This window comes from Camellia sinensis, chromosome 5, assembly GCF_055761805.1.
Source record: "Camellia sinensis isolate YWXY chromosome 5, ASM5576180v1, whole genome shotgun sequence".
Classification (NCBI taxonomy): Eukaryota; Viridiplantae; Streptophyta; class Magnoliopsida; order Ericales; family Theaceae; genus Camellia; species Camellia sinensis.
In genome coordinates, this window is record NC_138965.1 from 130126290 (window position 1) to 130145748 (window position 19459).

Consider the following 19459-nt stretch of genomic DNA (forward strand, 5'->3'; position numbering starts at 1 on the left):
CAAGATAGTGCTAAACAGGATGAAATGCACTAGACATGTGCGACACGCGGGATAGCGCAAACAATTTGAAATGCACTAGACAGTGCGATGCGCTAAACAACACGAGTGATATGAAATGCACTAAACAGTAAGATGCAATGCACTAACACATGCAAGTAAGGTGTGCAAAACAGCGCGATGCAATGCACTAACAAGTGCAGGTAAGGTGCACAAAACAGCGCAATGCAATGCACTAACAAGTGCAGGTGAGGTGCGCAAAACAGCGCGATGCAAGTTCAATGCAAAAGATACAAGCATTTTCTATGCAAGATGAGAGCATGTAATGAAATGCACAAGATAGTGCGATGCGCAAGAAAGCGCGAGTGTAAACTGCACATGAAAGTGCAATACGCAAGAAAGCGCGAGTGTAAACTGCACAAAACAGTGCAATGCGCAAGAAAGCGCGAGTGTAAATTGTACAAAACAGTGCGATGCATAAGAAAGCACGAGTGTAAACACAGGATTTTAAGTTCTCCTAGACCAAAGAATGCACATGATAGTGCGATGTGCAAGAAAGCGCGAGTGTAAACTGCACAAAATAGAGCGATGCGCAAGAAAGCGCGAGTGTAAACGGCACAAAACAGTGCAATGCGCAAGAAAGCACGGCTGTAAATGTAAGACTTTAAGGTCTCCCAGACCAGGTGAGTGCACAAGACAGTGCAAAGGATACACAACCATAAGGTGCACAAGACAGTGCAAGAGGCACATAACCACAAAGGTGCACAAGACAGTGCGAGAAGCATCCAAACGCGCGGCACACGAGTGGAGAAAGGTGCGCAAGAAAGCGCGATGCACAAGATAGTGCGAGAGGCACAAAACCACAAAGGTTCCCAAGACAGTGCGAGAAGCATCCAAACCTGCGACACGTGAGTGGAGAAAGGTGCGCAAGAAAGCGCGATGCACAAGACAGTGCGAGAGGCACACAACCACAAAGGTGCACGAGACAGTGCAAGAAGCATCCAAACGCGTGACCCGCTAGTGGAGAAAGGTCCGCAAGAAAGCGCGATGCACAAGACAGTGCAAGAAGCATCCAAACGGGCGATGCACAAGACAGTGCGAGTAATTCGCAAACGTGCGACACGCAAGTGGAGAAAGGTGCGCAAGAAAGCGTGATGCACAAGACAGTGCGAGTAATACACGAATTGTGAAATAGATGCACTGAGTGAGATCATTGTGCGATAGATGCAAGATGTTGATTGAAAGCATGTTCGATGCAAGATGACAAGAGCATATTCTGTGCAACATTGAAAGCATATTCTATGCAATATTGAAAGCATAATCTATGCAAGAATCATAAACGATGTGTGGCACGCATGCAACAGAAATGTATAAGAAAGTGCATATTCTATGCAATATTTGAAAGCATATTCTATGCAAGAGACAGGCATATTCTATGCAACATTGAAAGCATATTCTATGCAAGAATCTTAAACAATGCATGACATGCATGCAACAGAAGTGTATATGAAAATGCACATTGTATTTAATAGAGGGGCATCAAATATGTACTTTGGTGCCTCCGATTTACCTCTCAGAGGATTTTGCAACACGTTCAGCTCAAAAGGGTACACCCTGTTCATATTGGCGAGAGGTAACATCTACATGTGAAAACCACAGGTGCTGCTTGGACTGCCATTCTGACTTGAAGCAGGCTTAAGCTTGGGGTCGAGTTACACTCATACTCCAGAGAAAGGCGGGGCCTGAGAAGGTGCACCTAAAATGTAATCTCAAAATTTACCGAAGTTGAAACACACTAAGATGCTCCAAATTTTCCCTCTGTTCTTTTGCTTTGCAGTCCAGAACCTATATAGCTTCAGATAGGTCCTGGTTTGATTGTTCACACATGACTTGGGTTGAACCCGGCAGTTCATGAAAGAAAAGGATCCTGTTTTGTACAAATGTGGAGAATGGCACAGCATTCTGAGCACAAAATGATTTATTTTTGAATTTGAAATTGAGAAACGAGTTCTCAACCGGGTACTGAGCCTACGACTGACCACCGTCAAAATGACTCAACAAAGGAAAACAAAGGTAAAACAACCTAAAGACATCTATTGACACTCGAAACGACTCAAAACAAGAATCAAAACAAACAAAAACAAACACACAACACTCAGATGTGTTCCAATGGCAAGAGACCTCTCAGTTCACGAGGAGCCAGTTTCTCTAGGTATTGTTTCCCACCCTTTCTTATTTGTGATTCTCACATCACTCTGGCACTCAATCTCTTTTTCTCTAAAAAGCCTTTTCCTCACTTTTCTCTTATCGCACATCTTTCTATTCTTCAATCTCTCTGATTTTTTGTCCCTCCCCTGGGTGGTTGATGGATAAACAAGAAGTTGTGGGCTCTTGCCCCTAGTATTTAACTAGATTCTCCTTTTTTCGCTCACAACGGTGAGCTTCCCCATTGAGGAGTTGTGATGCGACAAGATGTACAACAGATCTGCAACTGACATCGGTTCACGACGCCCCTGGCTTAACTTGATCGAGATAAGCTACAACATGTCCCACCGGCCAGGTATACAATTAATTAGTCTCACAGACATCACGTTTTCTCCGTCCCTATTCTGGGTCAGACGCCAATTTTTGATTTGATAATCCATATAAGGGAACCGAATATCCCACTCCAGTTCCAGTTCGTGCTTCACACTTAGCTTGATACCTCGCTGCTTAGAGGATGAGAGAGCTTTCAGCCCTTTGCTGTTAACTTCAGCTGCGTCTTTTCTGGAGAATGCCCTAATAATGGGGAAAGACAGAAAACCTGACTCAGCTGTGCCCCTAGTTCATCGTTTTGACCATTTTTTGTTTTTGAGCTTCTGCTAAAACAATTTTGACCAACATGAGAGTTAGATTAACATGCTTGTTCGATTTTCTGATTTGAAATCATGCAAGTCAAGTTATGAGCACTGAAAATTTTCCTTTTTTGGGGTCCAAGAAAAGGTCCGGTTTTGGAAAATGGAATAATTTTCTAGAAAATTCGTCAACCTCATTAAAAATTCTCAAAAACTATTTTTGCAAATGGCTAGTGCTCGACCATCACAGAATTTACTCTTGAGATGCACAACCTCAGATCTGAACTTGATTTGTCTTGCAGTTGAATCTCCTAATAAAGTAGGACAACTGAGTCTGAACAAAGATGATCATGTAGATGAGCCATTTCACATGGACAAGATAGCCGAGTTGAACAAGGGTAAACCAATTAACATGGATGAGCCAAGCAGGCTGAAAATAATTGGGGCCAAACTTCAAGATGAAGTTGCCTACGTATCCCAAACATGGGAATCAGGCCTGACGTAGTTCCAGGTTAAGGTACACTAGGGTATTAACCTCTTCTTTTACGCTCTAACTTTTGCCAAGGCCGCCCGTTCTGGGTTTTCAACCTTGCGAGCTTTGTTTTTCTTTTCATTTTCATTTCTTCTTTTCATCTTTTCTTTTTCTTTTTTCTTGCTCTAACTTCTGCCTAGGTCGCCCTTCTAGGTTTTCGGCCTAGCGAGCCTCTCAAGGGTAAAAAGCTTAACTTACCCATGTTGATTGGCCATAGGATCTCTAAGCCATCTAAATCCAGGAGAATGGTTGTCGTTCGTTGCTGATGTAGAAGTTCATCCAATGGGGGTTGAATTTGCCCCTAGTGTTATGGATAGGAACTCGGTTGTCCTTTAGCAAAACTTTCTTCTTCCAGCTACTATAATTTGGCTTTCTTGCCAGTCTTCATTGGTTTGCGGAATGACCCATATTTGACTCTTCGAGCACATCTGACATTTTTGCCCCTAGTTCAAGGGCTGTTTTTGATCTGCCTTTGCAAGCTTCTTTCAATAACATCTGATCTTCTTGATCTGACCTTCTTGCCCCTAGTTTGAGGGCTGCTTCAAATCTGGCCTGGCGGGCCTCCTTTGATGTCATACGACCTTATTGCCCCTAGTCCATGGGCTTTTTCAAATCTGGCCATACAAGCTTCACATTGTGGTTGACCGTTGAACTTTCTGAATCCAAGTTCAAGGTTTGAAAACAAAAGGGGTCGAGTCTTGAGGCTGAGAGCGATCCTATGCTGCACAATCTCAAGAGCGATTCCACACAGGTCTTCGCAGGACCACACAAAATATTTTTTGAAACCTTTTAAGAAAGCAACTAGTCACTCGTGAAGACAGTGCAGAACCAATCTGGATCAAGCCAGGATCATTCTCAGTACTCACATTAACAAACATGATTTCATTCATTAAGGGCTTAGCACGCCTCTCTTTCTCTTAATTGACCAAATTTTTGCAAATCCCGAGGAATCTCTTTGTTTTCATCATAGCGTTCAAAAAGTTTTGAAAAACTTAGGCCAATGCAATGATTTCAAGGCACAGAAAAGTAGGTGAAAAGCACTGCCATTTCATTCAAATCTTCTGGCGCAACTGGGCTTAAAGGCAGAAGAGAAGTAGGTGAAAAGCACTATCATTCAATTCAGATCTTCTGGCACAACTGGCTTTATGGCAGAAACAAACTCAAACGAAAGAGTGCAAAAGACAAACACAAAACAAGATAGTGATGTCCGAGGTAACACCCCCGAAATCACCTGACTCTAACAAAACAGGACTGACTCAATACAACAAGACAGACTCACCTGACTCAGTACAAAAAGACTGACTCAATACAACACAACAAGACTGACCCAATACCCAAGTCAGAAAGTAAAATAAACAGCATTCTCAAAACAGTGCATGCCATCCCCATATTTGGAGTAAACTGAGCGCCATCCGCAGGTGGTTCATCCCCAGATCACATGATCACATTATCCCCTAAGTTCACTGATCCAGTGCCGATAGACTTTGCAGGACCTGATGCGACGATGACCTCTTTGTCAATCAGATCTTATATTTCGTAGCGAAGATGAAAACACATGTCAGTGTCATGGCCGGCTTGTTGATGGAAGGCACAGTACTTGGCCAGATCATGGGAGGGAGAAAGTTTATTCGGGAGAGGCCGAGGCTCAAGGGGTTTGAGATGGCCTTGTCCAACGAGGATTTGGAAAGCTTTGGGCAAAGTCACGTAGAAGGGATAGAAGACCCTCTGACCTTAGGGTTAGTACTTCGAGGTTTGTGGAGTTTTACTGGATGCACTAACAAAGGGATCGGTAGGCGCTCACTGGGTTTGGTGATCTCTTCTGAGCGCGGGATTAGAGTTGAAAGGAACATTCCTGGTATGAAGACCCTTCTCCCGGCTTGCCCTTTGATTCAAACTGCTCTCATTCTGAGTGGCAAAAGTGCCATCCATAATCTTTGCAACAACTGCAATCACTTGCTGTTTGTTCAGCCCTTCGGCTTTCAAAGCCACAACAGCCCACTGAAGGTGTTCATGGGGACTAATGCCTGCCCCTACCTTGTTCTTACCACCTGCCTCCACTTTGCTAAGAGATTGGCCTTCTTCCAATGCAGCCCGTCCCAAGATTGAGGAGCCTTTTGGCGTGAAATTTCTGGGATGCAATGTGGTCGATGATGGAGCCAATATCCCAGAGGCCAAATCTGCCACTGTCCTCTAAAGATCTTTAATCATTCTTATTAGCCCAGAAGCAGTAGGTTCACGGGTTTGAGATGACTGGGGTTCAAATGCATCCATCATACACAAGTCTAGGCTCTTTGGAATGAACACCTCAGGCTTGGGTAAATGAGCTGGAGTGATGTATATGCTGGGGTTGTAGGTCGATGGTAGTGTATGGATGAGGTTGAGGTAGGCAGGAAATATTTGGTCATTGGGGTCTTGAGGTGGAGCTATCGTCCGATTGTCAATCAGATTCTGGACCTCATGACGAAGGTGGTAGCAACGATCAGTGCCATGACCGCGCTGTTGATGATACACGCAGTATTTGGTGGGGTTATGTCTGGCAGGGAGTGGGTCAGGCAAAGGTTGAGGATCAAGGGTTTGAGATACCCTCTTTCCATCAAGACTTTTAGTGCGCTGGTTAGGCTCATATAAAGGGGAGTGAAAGTTCTACCTTGAGCTCGGGTCAGGCCGGCTGTTTGTAGGCTTGGTTTGGCAAAAGGGTCGGCTGTGGCGACTGTATTGATTTCGGTGGGTTTGGGAATAATGCTAGTACCAGCATTGGTACTCCCGAAAAACACCTCATTGTTGGTTCACTTGTTCTGAGAATAATCCCTATGTTGAACGCATTCTCGATCTGAACCCCGAGTTCATGCAAACTTTTGAAAGTGGACAGTGGAACAACTATCAACTTTTGCAACATATCGGGCTCAAGGTTGCGCACCATTATCTGCACTTGATCCCTCTCAGAAGGCCGATCTGTCATCTGTGCTTCCTTTGCTCTCCATCTTGCAACAAATTCCACAAAAGGTTCTGTAGGATTCTAATGGGTTGCTTCATGCTCTTGGGTGGTCATTTCAACTTAGGTATTGTAAGAATACTGATCAACAAAGGCCTTAGCCAATTCTTCCCAGTTCTGCTTCACTATATTCTCCAACTTGGCATACCAAGCGGCTGATACACCTAACAAGGTTCTTCCATGTAGAGAGTTTTTGTGGCTTAGTCAGACCCATCGGCTTCAGGACATCCAAGAAAAGCTGGATATGTACCATAGGATCTCCAGACTCGTCAAAACGGTCAATATATGGCATTTTGAATCTGTCTGGGAGCCATACAACAGCCTCAGTGTACCAATCCTCAATGTCGGGAATGGAGTTAAGGCTCTGTGCCTTTTTGAATTGCTTCTCAAGCTTCGCAATTTTCACCGTGGTCGGATCGAGGTCATTAGCATCAAGGGGATAAAGCCTCTCATTAGGCTGCACCAAGGGTCTAAAAACTCAAGCTTGAGCCAACCCTTCTCGGGGATTTGGACCATACAAATCTTCAGCTGGCGGAACTGGGTCAAAGTTTGGCTGGGGTCCCGAGGCTGGATGTGTGGTAGGTGCCCCAGATGGGGGTTGCACTTCGGCATTGGGCTTATCCTGCCTGGCGATTCCCTAGTTTGATGCCGCTACCATGGCCACAACTTCTTCTGAACGCTATGCCATCACGGGTTGATGAGTTTGAACAAAGGTGATGCGACTGGTGACTGTCGGATCAGTTGAACCAATGAGCCCTGACTGGCCTTTCTGTGTCTTGCCTCTAGCAAAGGAAACACTGGTTGCCCTTGAACTGAATCTCTAACCTGACAAAGTCTATCAACACAAGTCCAATGTTCCCAAGGGATATTGGAGCATTCTGAAGCTATGGTTCTAGGACTACCTTGCAAAAGAGAAAACAGACAGCATCTCAGCCTGATTTCAGTAGAACATATATGAGCATAGTTGAATGACTGTACTCTTTACTAAATTCTCCCCCCCAAATTAGATGCCAACTTGGCAACTGATATGCACATCCCTGTACAGTTTCAATGTAAAGCCACTGTAAAACACATACCAGTTAATTGAGAGCCAAAACACCCCTATGATGGGGTAGGGTTACCCTGTCCTAGTTTCGTCAGGAGCTAGGGGTTCACTACGCAAACATGCGGTTTCAAGCAATCCTAGAATCGGGTAAGCAACCTGTCCTAGTTTGGAATGGTCTCTATAGCCTCCGATGTGCATCTAGGACAAATGGTCAAATAGGGTGCCTCCGCAAAACCAAAGTTTGTGTTCCTATCGTGGCAGAGCCCGCAACCGGTCAGCCTTATGGCATGCTTTTCCAAGCAAGCCTCCGGCAAACCATTCAGGAATAACAAATGGCAAACACTGTGACTTAGGCGCACCAATGCAAATGCAATGCAAAGAAACACATAAGTGTAAACAAAACAATATGTCATGATGTTCGAGTCAAGTTCTCTAAATCCCAAGCAGAGTTGCCAGAAACTGTAGACCGCCCGAACTTCCTCCACGTGCCCCCCTTTCGGAGAGGGCACGAATTGGGTTCTAGCTACTACAGTTCGGACTCCTGTCACGGTTTTGAATCTAATCTCACAAAATGCAATGCAAGATTGATAAATCACCAAAGAGTCCAAATCCGGAAAATCATTTTGGAAAATCGATTTTAATCAAAAAGGGCCAAACATGGACTGCTTTGCCAGATTTCAGAGTCGCCGCCTAAATATTTTGTCTTGGGAAATTTAAAAAATCCTGACTCGTGCCTAAGGCCACGTGTCTGTCATCACCAAAGTTGCCTCGGCTCGGGAACTTGGGTACGAGAGAGGAAGGTCCTGAAATGAGCACCCCCGCTGGCCCGATCAAAGATCGGCCTCTACTAAACATGATATGTTGTTTTTGAAAACACATGTGTTCTTGTTTGATTATTAGTTAACTTACTAGGTGATGCGCACAACACACAAGTATAGACTAAATCGCTAGATTTGGAACAATATATCTCATGTGTTGTTTTTCAAAAATGGTTTGAAGATGCTACTCGCAAGTAAGCTAAAATGCGGATTTGCCACCAAACATGGTGGGCTTGAAACAACATGATTGGTCACCTCAAGTGGGCTTAAAACTCACATTTTGATGAATTGTTCCAATTCAAGTAATGAAGCCTTCATCCACAAGCATTCATGCAATTATAGCAATTAAGCACATAGCCTCATGGCAAGCATGCTATCATGGCAACATACACATCTCATGCAGTATGCTAAAGCGTAAACACTCACAGTGTACTCCGAGCCAAAAGAGAAAACTAGTTAGAAATCAATGTATGATCCTAGCTATGTTAAGATGCCCAATGCAACACATGCAAATTGCAACTAAATTGGCTCGGCTATCTAAGATGGCATATGAATGCAACACTCAATAACATGCTTTGAAACACGTATTCAAGTAAGTATTGAAATTCAATGCAGTTTGAATGATGCGCCGAGCCCAGTGCATGCAATACGAATGAATGATGCACGCACTCAAAGCATGAGTATGCTAGTTGAAACATGCCCTAATCTAACAACTAAAAGCGGGTAAATAAAAGGGAGAAAGAAATGGGGTTGGAAGACATGCACACATGCACGCACCCTTATTACAACATTTGCCCTCTCGACGGAGGGTCCGAATAATAGGCTAAGCTATGCTAAGCTACTTATTACAAACAACTAATTAACTAACTACTCTAGCTATTTAATTACAACACATGATTTGAAATTAACTAACTATTGTAAGTTAGCTAAATATTACAAATTGAATTAATTAGCTAAACACGTTCACTAACTAATAAATCAATTAAACGGCGTCGAATGATGAGGGATGTATGCATGCTCGGTTGTTTCTTCCCGAAAATCCGTCACATTGCCACCGGTTGCCTCTATTTGTATTTTCCTTGATTCCTGCACACCGAACTAATCTCCAGGTTGTTTCTACTCCAGAATCAGAACAACTTTGAACCACCTTCAAGCTGGTGGACTGTCGGCCACCAGGGGAAGCTATAGGTCACTTGAAGTGGCCGGTCGGCCACTTGCTTCTGTACACTCCAATTTTGCTGCAAACAAAGTACAAAGGGCCAAAGCAAGGCATTTGCAGGGTATGTGTGTACAACCACCCTCCTTATCATTCTCAAGCTCAAAGGAATATGGTATTCAACTCTCAGGCCACCAACCGAGCATCACAATGCACGATGGCCAAGAAGCCAAGTGTGTACAAGTCAATGAATGCACAAATACACTCAATGAAACTTCCACCCCACCATGCACGATCAAGGATGTCGGTGACTAAGAAATGAGGCACGTTTCATCACTTCAAGTATGAAATGTCTCTCATTTCTTGTGTTTGGATTAATGTCCAATCCAAAAGTGTGCAATACAACACAAACATGTTATCTTGGCACGTTTTACTTTGATTCATTTTGTTTACTCGTTTTAGATTACTGATAAGTCCTTTAACCGATTAAGTCCAAAAGTGAGAAGTCCTCTAATTGGAAAAACGGACCAAGCCACAAGTTTCTTGAGAATGAAAGAAGAATCATGCCGTTGGTTAGTAGAAACCCTCAAGAGAAGGCTAAAACCATTAGACATGAACGCCTCAATTTTGTACTCAAACCAACAAAGGGCTTAAGACCTCTTTCAAAGTGATACAACAAATGAAAGATGGAATGCAATGGCATGTATTCTAGCACTGAAATGGCATGACAAATGATGCTAAAACATTCTAACAACTCATGCAATGTATGCTAAGAGCCAAGAACACCGAAACTAGCGAAGGACACAACACTAGAGGTATGCAATACAATGCACAAACAACCAAACCAGCCCAAAATAGAGCTATAGCAGGCCAAAACAGTGGCTAAAATGAACCAAGAAGATAGCATGAAAAGCAAGAAAATGATGTTCATGCATTGGCTCATAAACGAGGCATAAGCCTCAACTCTTAAAAACACTTAAAGAGCTATATATATGAGTGTATGATGGAAGTATATGCTCTAAAATACCATGCCAAATGATGTCATGTCATACAAATAGCTCAAATAAAGCATGTCAAGAGGCTTGAAACACAAAGCTAGTCAATGGCTTTTACACTACAACTATGCAAGGAAAGGCATATATGATCAAGACCACTCAAATCAGACATAAAGCATGCTAAAACATAGCCAAAAACATACTGGAGTAGAGCATACACGTGCTAGAACAATAGGCCACAACATCAAGTACACTAGGCTAGCACGCAAGATTATACTACAAGTGCAATAGGCATGCAAGAGGTGACCAAGCCAGCCAAAAACAGAGTTATGGTAGGCCTAAAAATTCACAAAAATATGCTCAAACTAAACCTTAAGAGGATAGAAACACATGCTCATTTTTTAGGCCAACAACACATACTAACAAGACAAAAAAAGGGGGGACCACCCCCCCCCCCCTATTTGGGACCTCAAAACAAGTTTTCTACCACTAAAATTCCTTTGGAATTCAGTGGTTTTAAGGCAAAAAAGAAGTTGTTTAAAAAGCTTGAAAGTTAGCTCAAAAGGCCTTACAAGCCAAGGAGCAAAAGGGAGTAAACACCCCCCAGCCAAACAAGGTTTAAACCACCATTTTAGAACCTCAAAATCAGAGTTTTTTATGGTTCAAAACCAGCCCCAAAATAGTCCAAAACAATGGAAAAAGGGGGATAAATCAAGTGTGTAAAAACAAGCTTGAAAAGGGGAAGTGCTTACCCTTGAAGCACAACAGCAAAATGGCCAAAATTCTGAGCTTAAACTAGCTTTGAGAGCTCAAAATAGGTTCCAAGGGCCTTCAGACCAAAGATATACAACTTTGATGAAGGATGCCTAGGCAAAGGAGAGGTGTATCTCCAAGTGTATCTCTTGTATGCACACAAGGGCAAGAAAGAGAGCAAACTAGAGAGAAAGACTGAAATTCAGCTCTGAAATTTCTAGAGAGAGAGAGGACTTTTTAGAGAGAGAGGCTCCCAAAATTGCTTAAACTTTTTTTTATGAGATATGGCTCAATATATAGCAATACATGAGCATTTGTTTGAAATATCTTATTTGGAAATATCTGAAGCAGTGTGCAACAGCTAGAGAAGAAATATCTGCAGATTTTGGGCTTTTTGGAAATTTATGCCCGACCGGCCACTTCAACTGGCCGACCGGCCACCTTAAGTGGCCAACAAGAACCATTTTTGGATGACATGTGGCCGGCATGCTCCATAAGTGGCCGACACACTTCCATAGGGGCCAGCAGCAAAAAACAGTCCAGGTCCCTGGCTTGAGGCATGCATAACTCCTTCATTTGGATGCCTTTTCAGGTCATTCTTGCATGAGAAATGAAGCCTCGGAAGTAAGATTTCCAATGGTGACAGCCTTGTTTCAAAATTCCAACTGTGCAAAGAGATATCCCTCTTTTAGTGAAGACTGCTCAGTTTCGGTTCAACCGGATTGATGCCTAACTTCAACCAGCCATATCTTTCTCATCTGGCCTCGGCTTGAGAAGATTCTTGAGTGAAAAATGAAGCCCCGGAAGTCTAATTTTCAACGCTGGTGGCCTCATAGCTGAAATCCAAGTGTACAAATGGATAAGCCCGATTTAGCGAGGGATGCTCGACTCTCTCTTAATGGTTCATGCCCATCTTCTCCTCCAACTACTTTTCTTCTCTCCTCTCCTCTTTTCTTCAACTTCAAACCCCTAAATAAGGTGTTTTGAAAGATATTTCGGAGAGTTCATCTCTCTTTCATTTATTTCTACTTTGTCCTTGCTCATTTTACCGAAAAACGCATCATTTAACAAAATACGAGCCTCAGAGCATCGTAGAAACTTTATTTCAAAAATATTTTGAAAGAGAGTGTTTCAAGGTCTAAAATCTTTTGATCAAGATCGTTTTAGTCCAAAAGGGGTATGAAGTTGGGATTTGGAGCTCCTCTGGCCAAAGAAATCAAACCCTTGCACTGCACAACTTTCATCACCAAGTAAACCATCAGTAGCGCCCAAGTCTTAAGGGTGGTCAAAAATGGGGTGTCTACACCGGCACACCATGTAACCTCACAATCTCATTCATATAAATTTTATCCAACTTGTTCGCATTATAAATAGTTTTAACAGGCAGAAAATTGGTAGACTTAGTTAAACGATCAATAATAACCCAAATAGAGTCCATACCTCGAGAGGAGCAAGGCAATCCAACAATGAAGTCCATCGTAACGTGCTCCCATTTCCATTTTGGTATTGGAAACAGTTGAAGTAGTCCAGCGGGTCGTTGATGTTCAGCTTTAACTTGTTGATAGTGCAAACATCTAGGCACAAAATCAGTAATGCTTTTCTTCATTCCAGGCTACCAAAAATTTTGTTTCAAATTATGGTACATCTTGGTATTCCCCAGATGCATAGAAAATTTTGAATTGTGAGCCTCAGTGATAACTCATTTTCTCAAATCCAAATAGCCTGGGACACAAAGTCTATTATGAAATTTTAACACTTTATTATCAAAAGCAAATCCTAGCTTCAGTTTTAAGTCAATTTCATCCACAATCTTTTTCAGAAAACTCGTCTTGTAGTTGTTTCTCTCTAATTTCTTCAATTATTACAGGTTGGACAGTGATGGCAGCTAAAATTCTGCCCTGTTCATGCAACATAATTTCAATCTCATTCTTTTCCAAGTCACATAGCAACTCTCTCCGCCGGTAACTAAGCATGACAAATTTCCCATTGACTTTCTACTCAAAGCGTCTGCGACGGTATTGGCTTTCCTCAGATGGTACGAAATCTGTAGGTCATAATCCTTAATCAATTCAAGCCATCATCTTTGTCTCATGTTCAGTTCCTTCTGAGTAATGAAATATTTTAAACTTTTGTGATCGGTATGCACTTCACAAGTTACGCCATACAAATAGTGATGCCATATTTTCAAAGCAAAAACCACAGTGACGAGTTCAAGGTCATGGGTTGGATAATTCTTTTCATGGGGATGGAGTTGTCGAGAGGCATAAGCAATTACCTTCCCATTTTGCATTAAAACACACCCCAAACCTTTGTATGAAGCATCACTGTACATCTGAAACCCATCGGTTCCGTTAGACAAGGTCAGAATTGGTGCAGTTACCAGTCTAGTTTTCAATTCTTCGAAGGCTAACTCTCGTTGATCATTCCAATCAAATGGTACATTTTTCTATGTCAATTGTGTCAATGGCATAGTAAGTTTTGAGAAATCTTTCACAAATCTTCTATAGGAGCCAGGAAGCCCTAGAAAACTTGACACATTGGTCGGTCTAGGCCAGTCCATAATAGCTTCGATTTTCTGTGGGTCAACAGAGACACCCTCCTTATTGATTATGTGCCCCAAAAATGTTACACTGTCAAGCTAGAATTCACATTTGGACAATTTTGGCATACAATTTCCTTTCTCTCAAAATCTGCAAAGCAGTTCTCAAATGATTCTCATGCTCTTCCCTGATTTTGGAGTAAATTAGTATATCATCAATAAATACAACAATAAACTTATCAAGAAATTGTTTGAAAACTCTATTCGTTAGGTCCATAAATGTTGCAGGTGCATTTGTTACCTCAAATGGCATGACTAAAAATTCATAATGCCCGTATCTAGTTCAAAAAGCGATTTTCTCAATGTCTTCTACTTTCACTTTTAGCTGGTGATATTCGGATCTAAGATCTATCTTGGAGAACACTTGTGCCCCCTGAAGTTGGTCAAATAAGTCATCTATACGGGGTAGTGGGTACTTGTTCTTGAAAGTCACTTTGTTCAATTCGCGATAGTCTATACGTAGCCTTAAAGATCCGTCTTTCTTCTTAACAAATAGGACCGGAGCACCCCAAGGTGAAATGCTCGAGCGGATAAACTTCTTGTCTAACCATTCATGAAGTTGAGCTTTTAATTCTTTCAATTTAGAAGTGGACATTCTATATGGGGTTTTAGAAATTGGTTGTGTCCTGGGTACTACATCAATGGTAAACTCAATTTCACTATCAATTAACTCCCCAACTAGGTCATTAGGAAATACATCAAGAAATTCACAGACCACAGGAATTGTTTCCACATTAGCACTTTCCGAAGATACAGTCAACACACAACATAAGTAACCCCGACAACCTTTTCTTAACAATTTCCTGGCTTTCATAAATAAAATCAAGTATGGCGGAGGAACTACCTCATTTCCAGTAAAAACAAACTCAAGCATACTAGGTGGTCTAAACACAACAGATTTACTCACACAATCAATGGTGGCATAGTACTTCGTTAACCAATCCATACCCAGAATACAATCAAAAAGATTAATGCTCAAAGGCAACAAATCAATGTACAATGTCATATCACCAACCATAATATCACATGCCGAATATACATAAGACCATATCATAGAACCTCCAGATGGTATAGACACATACAATAAACAGTTCATAGGCTCTAATGATCTAGTTAATTTCTGAGAAAAAGCATGCGACGCAAATGAATGTGTAGAACCAGAAACTATCAACACATAGGCATTCTAAGCACAAATAAAGATTATACCTGACACCACAGATTTAGTATTTTGTACGTCCCCAGGTACTAGTGCGAACACTCTTTCTTGCCTCAGCGTTTCATTCCCGATTGAACTTGCTGCTAGATGGTTAGGATTGTTGAATCTTAGCGGACAATCTCTAATCATGTGGCCAGTCTTACCACACTGAAAACAAGCGCCAAATGCACGCTAGCACGTGCCTTTATGCTTCCTTCCACATTCTGAACAAGCTGACATAGATCCACTGCTTTGGCTTGAACTGCTAGAAGATCTAGTATTTTGCTTTTTGTTGTTAAAAGATGAACGGCCGTTCCGAAAGTTAGATCCAGGTCGTTTACCTCTCCATTTTGTCATTGGAGCTGGAATTTGTTTCTTTGATGCCAGAATGGCTTCTGCCATCAATGCTCTATCAAGTACTTCCACGTATGTAGGCAACTTTAAAACACCTACTCTATCAAACATGTCTAGATCCAAATCCATTTCAAATTTTCGTGCCTTTTTGTAGTCAGTATCCACCATGTGTGGAGCAAACCAGGCCAACTCAGTGAAATTAGCCTAATACTCGGCTACGGACATTCTGCCTTGCTTAAGTTCTTGGAATTCAGAAACCTTTTGCTCCTTGAAGCACTAAGGAAAATACTCGTCATAGAAAATTTCGTTGAATCGAGCCCATGTCATGTTTCCATTGCTATTCTGAATCAGCAACCACCATGTCCGAGCTTCATATTTTAAAGTGTAGGTGGCCAAAAGAACTTTTGTGTCTCGGATCAAGGAAACACTTCAAACAGTTTCTCCATTTCGAGCAACCAGGTTTCTGCGTTCAAGGGTTTAATACCACCTAAGAAAGTCAGCAGTTTCATCTTCATGAACTTCTAGGTTAGATTTATAATATCATTGTTATCCAGTTCAACTTGGACCGGAGGTGATGAAGGAAGTAAAGGTTGTTGTCTCTGTTGTTACATCATTGCTTCAATCAATGCTGCAAGCGTCTATTCCATTCGACTCATTCGGGCCTCAGAGGATTCAATGGCATCATTACTTCTTGTATTTTCCATTTGCTAGAGGTAAATAGAGCACTTATAAACATATGCAAATAGTCCTTTTCATAATATTCAGATCATTCAACCTCAGTTCACTCATTTCAATTTCATGTGTTCATAGTCAAGTTCACTTTTCACATTTATAGAACACACATACACTTACACATGTAGATGAAATGTCCCTAATTCTTTTCTAGGACATCCTATGGCTCATATGGACTCGTGTGTGTGGTATAACACATAATCTGATACCACTCTGTCATAACCCAAACTTGCCCCTAAGGTTTAGCGTCGTAACCGGCCAGTAATCCTTGGCTTACCAAAGGCCTTTAAACAGAATTTCAAAATCTAAGGGGCTACGAAAGCAAATATATAAAACTTACATGGTCCATCGAGCTGTGCTGACATACATGGGATAGATAATTTTAAACTTTATAAACACACTTGTGACGTCATAAAAAGACATTAGTCATACATCATTCCCATAGACAAATGAAACAAAAGTGGGACTTAGCCCAATGTAAAACACCAAAAAGAAAACAGATCTTAAAAGTTGGACCACAAAAACTTGACTTCTCAAAAGGAACCTCCCCAGGAGACATAGTGGCTTGCTGACCCAACTCTCTAAGCAACAGCTTAGGCCTAGTCACGCGCCTGCTCACCTACATACATAATATAAATAGTGAGTGGAAGCATAGTGAATAATAACAGAGTAAAGGGTTCAATAAATGATGTCCCATAACTAATTCAGTAAACAGAAACAGATACATATGCACGTTCTTGTTTGAGTCACAGACAGAAATCAGAGTTCATGCTTAACCTTACATAGTGCATCCGTTAGTGCTAACAGATCACATACAGAGCATCAAGAGTCATACTTGTTAGTTCCATATAAGAACCTCTGGCCGAGTACGGATAACTTGTCAGTTCCATAAAGGAACCTCCAGCCGGGTACGGATAACTTGTTAATTCTAAAAAGGAACCTCAGGACCTGGAACAGATAACTTACTTGAGCCACGGAATTGTTGCCACGAATACTTGTCAGAAATTGGACAATCATTCATTGTACAAAATATATAACATGTTATAAAAACATATCATATTCCATATACAGAAAATAAATAAAGTTGAACATAGTTTTACTAAGTTATTACTCACAGATGGCTCTGAAATCAGACAGACAGAGTTGGCAAATCAGATATCTTGTGGCACGTGACCTACACAGTTACAGAACGAATACGTACTGAATTACACACCCGGAACCATTAACTTAGTTCGTTCTTATCTTGGTGTGTTTCTACTTCTTATCCTCATTATTATGTCTTAATCTTAGCCTGGGACCGCCTAGGATGCAATGAGGATGCCAAAATACCCTTGAAAACACTTAACAAAACTCGCTGAAAACAGTGGTCTCCCTCGAGCGCAACTTCTTTCGCTCAAGCGGATATGTAAAAATGTGAGAGTTTGCTCGAGCGTAACTTCGGTTGTTCGAGCGGTCTGTAAACTCTGCAAAAGTACCGGTTGCTTGGTTTTTCCACTTGACGCTCACTCGAGCATAAGACTCAGGTCCTTGCTCGAGCGCAACTCTTGTCGCTCAAGCGGTCTGCAAAAATAAGAAACTTCTGGGAGCATGAATTTTACGCTAGAGCCAACTATTTGTCGCTTGAACAGGAGTGCAAAACACAAAGTGGTCACTCAAGCGCAGGATTTGTCGCTCGAGCGAAGAGCAAAATTCTGGAATTTTCAGTTTGCCTGTCCCAGCTCAAAACTCAAATTCAAACCAACAAAACACATTCTCTTCGGCCCAAAACTTTAGGAAACATATGAAAACATGTAAAATATGATGAATCAAGGATCATTATATGAAATTCTAGCCCAACAGCTTGCCAATTGCCCAAAATTCAACTTGAAGCTTACGAATATGATATGGACATGGCATGCGTGAATTATTATGAACTTAAACTTTCCAAAACATGATCAATTGAGGTCAAATGGTAAGAAATGTGGTGAAAACTCAAAACAAAGTCAAGATAGAAATATACATGTGAGATTTGTTTGAAATTCAAACTGCAAATATGATGAAAATGCATGCATGCATGGAATTCATCTTCTTAAGCTCAATTCTCATGTTAATTCACCCATCACACTTGATTTCATGTAATAACTAACAAAATTACAATCTAGGAGGTAGAAATTCTTACCTTAGAAGCTTAATTGTGTCCTAGATGTCCAAATGGTCGAGTCCCTTAGTTCAGCACCTTGAATTTCTAGTAATTCTCCTTTTTCCTTGTTCATCTCATTTGCTTTCTTGGTCTCTTTCTCCCTCCACGTTTGAGTCCAAAAGATGAGAAACAAAAGTGTAACTCATAGCCTTAAGTCATCAAATTGCCTTATATAGGCTTAGTTTAAGAAGTTTAATTAACAACTAATTAATTGGCATTATCATATTCTGATCATTTGGTTCTGAATCAAATTTCAACTAAACCTACCATAATGTTCTAAAAATTCCAACTAACACATAATTCAAGTCAATTTTGTGATCGGATGATGATAAGGCCTTTAATTCATAAATCGAAACAGAAACACAGACAGATCTTTCTACGAGAGACAGATAGAAACACAAATAATGAAATGCACATGTAATTAACTCAGGATTTCATTTTAATTACTTATTAGGAATAATTAATCATGGCTTAATAGTTAATCATGGGTTGGGGTTGTTACAGTAATATTAGCCAAAATTTTAATAAAGTGCTAGTTTGATTTTGTTAATAAATTATTGAAATTGGTACGATAGGACTGAATAGTCTTATGATGATGTTTCCAATTGAAACATGACGAGTAACTTAGACTTATCATATGGTAAAGCTGAATTATACTTGCCACATGATAGAGTTGAACTAAGTTGGTGATGTTTCCGATTGAAACATGACGAGTAACTTAGACTTATCATATGGTAGAGTTGAATTATACTTTCCATATGATATAGTTGAACTAAGTTGGTGATATTTCCAATTAAAACATGACAAGTAACTTAGACTTGTCATATGGGAGAGTTGAATTATACTTGCCATATGATAGAGTCGAACGACGGTGGCCATGTTTCCGAATGAAACACGACGAATAACTTAGACTTGCCATGACGGCAGAGTTGAACTAAGTTTGATCTAGTTAGATTAACAAGGAAACCTCGGTAGAAACCTCGGCTAATCTTCATTTGAATTAAACCTCGGCAAGAATTGGAGTTGAATGCTTAATTTGAACATAAGTGGTACTTAGGTTCACATTAGGGGGTAGGAAACAGCAATAGCCTTGATACTTGTTGGAATTTTTGGAAAAATTTACAAGTTCGAGTCAGCCGGGGTATCTAGATATGGAAAACTTGAATTGTTTGTTACTCGAGATCACCAACCAAGGTGTCCAAACTGGAAGGATTAAAGGGTGAAGTCTTGATAAAAGACTGCAAGTACAAGTAAGGAAGCAACACTTGTGCAATGTTT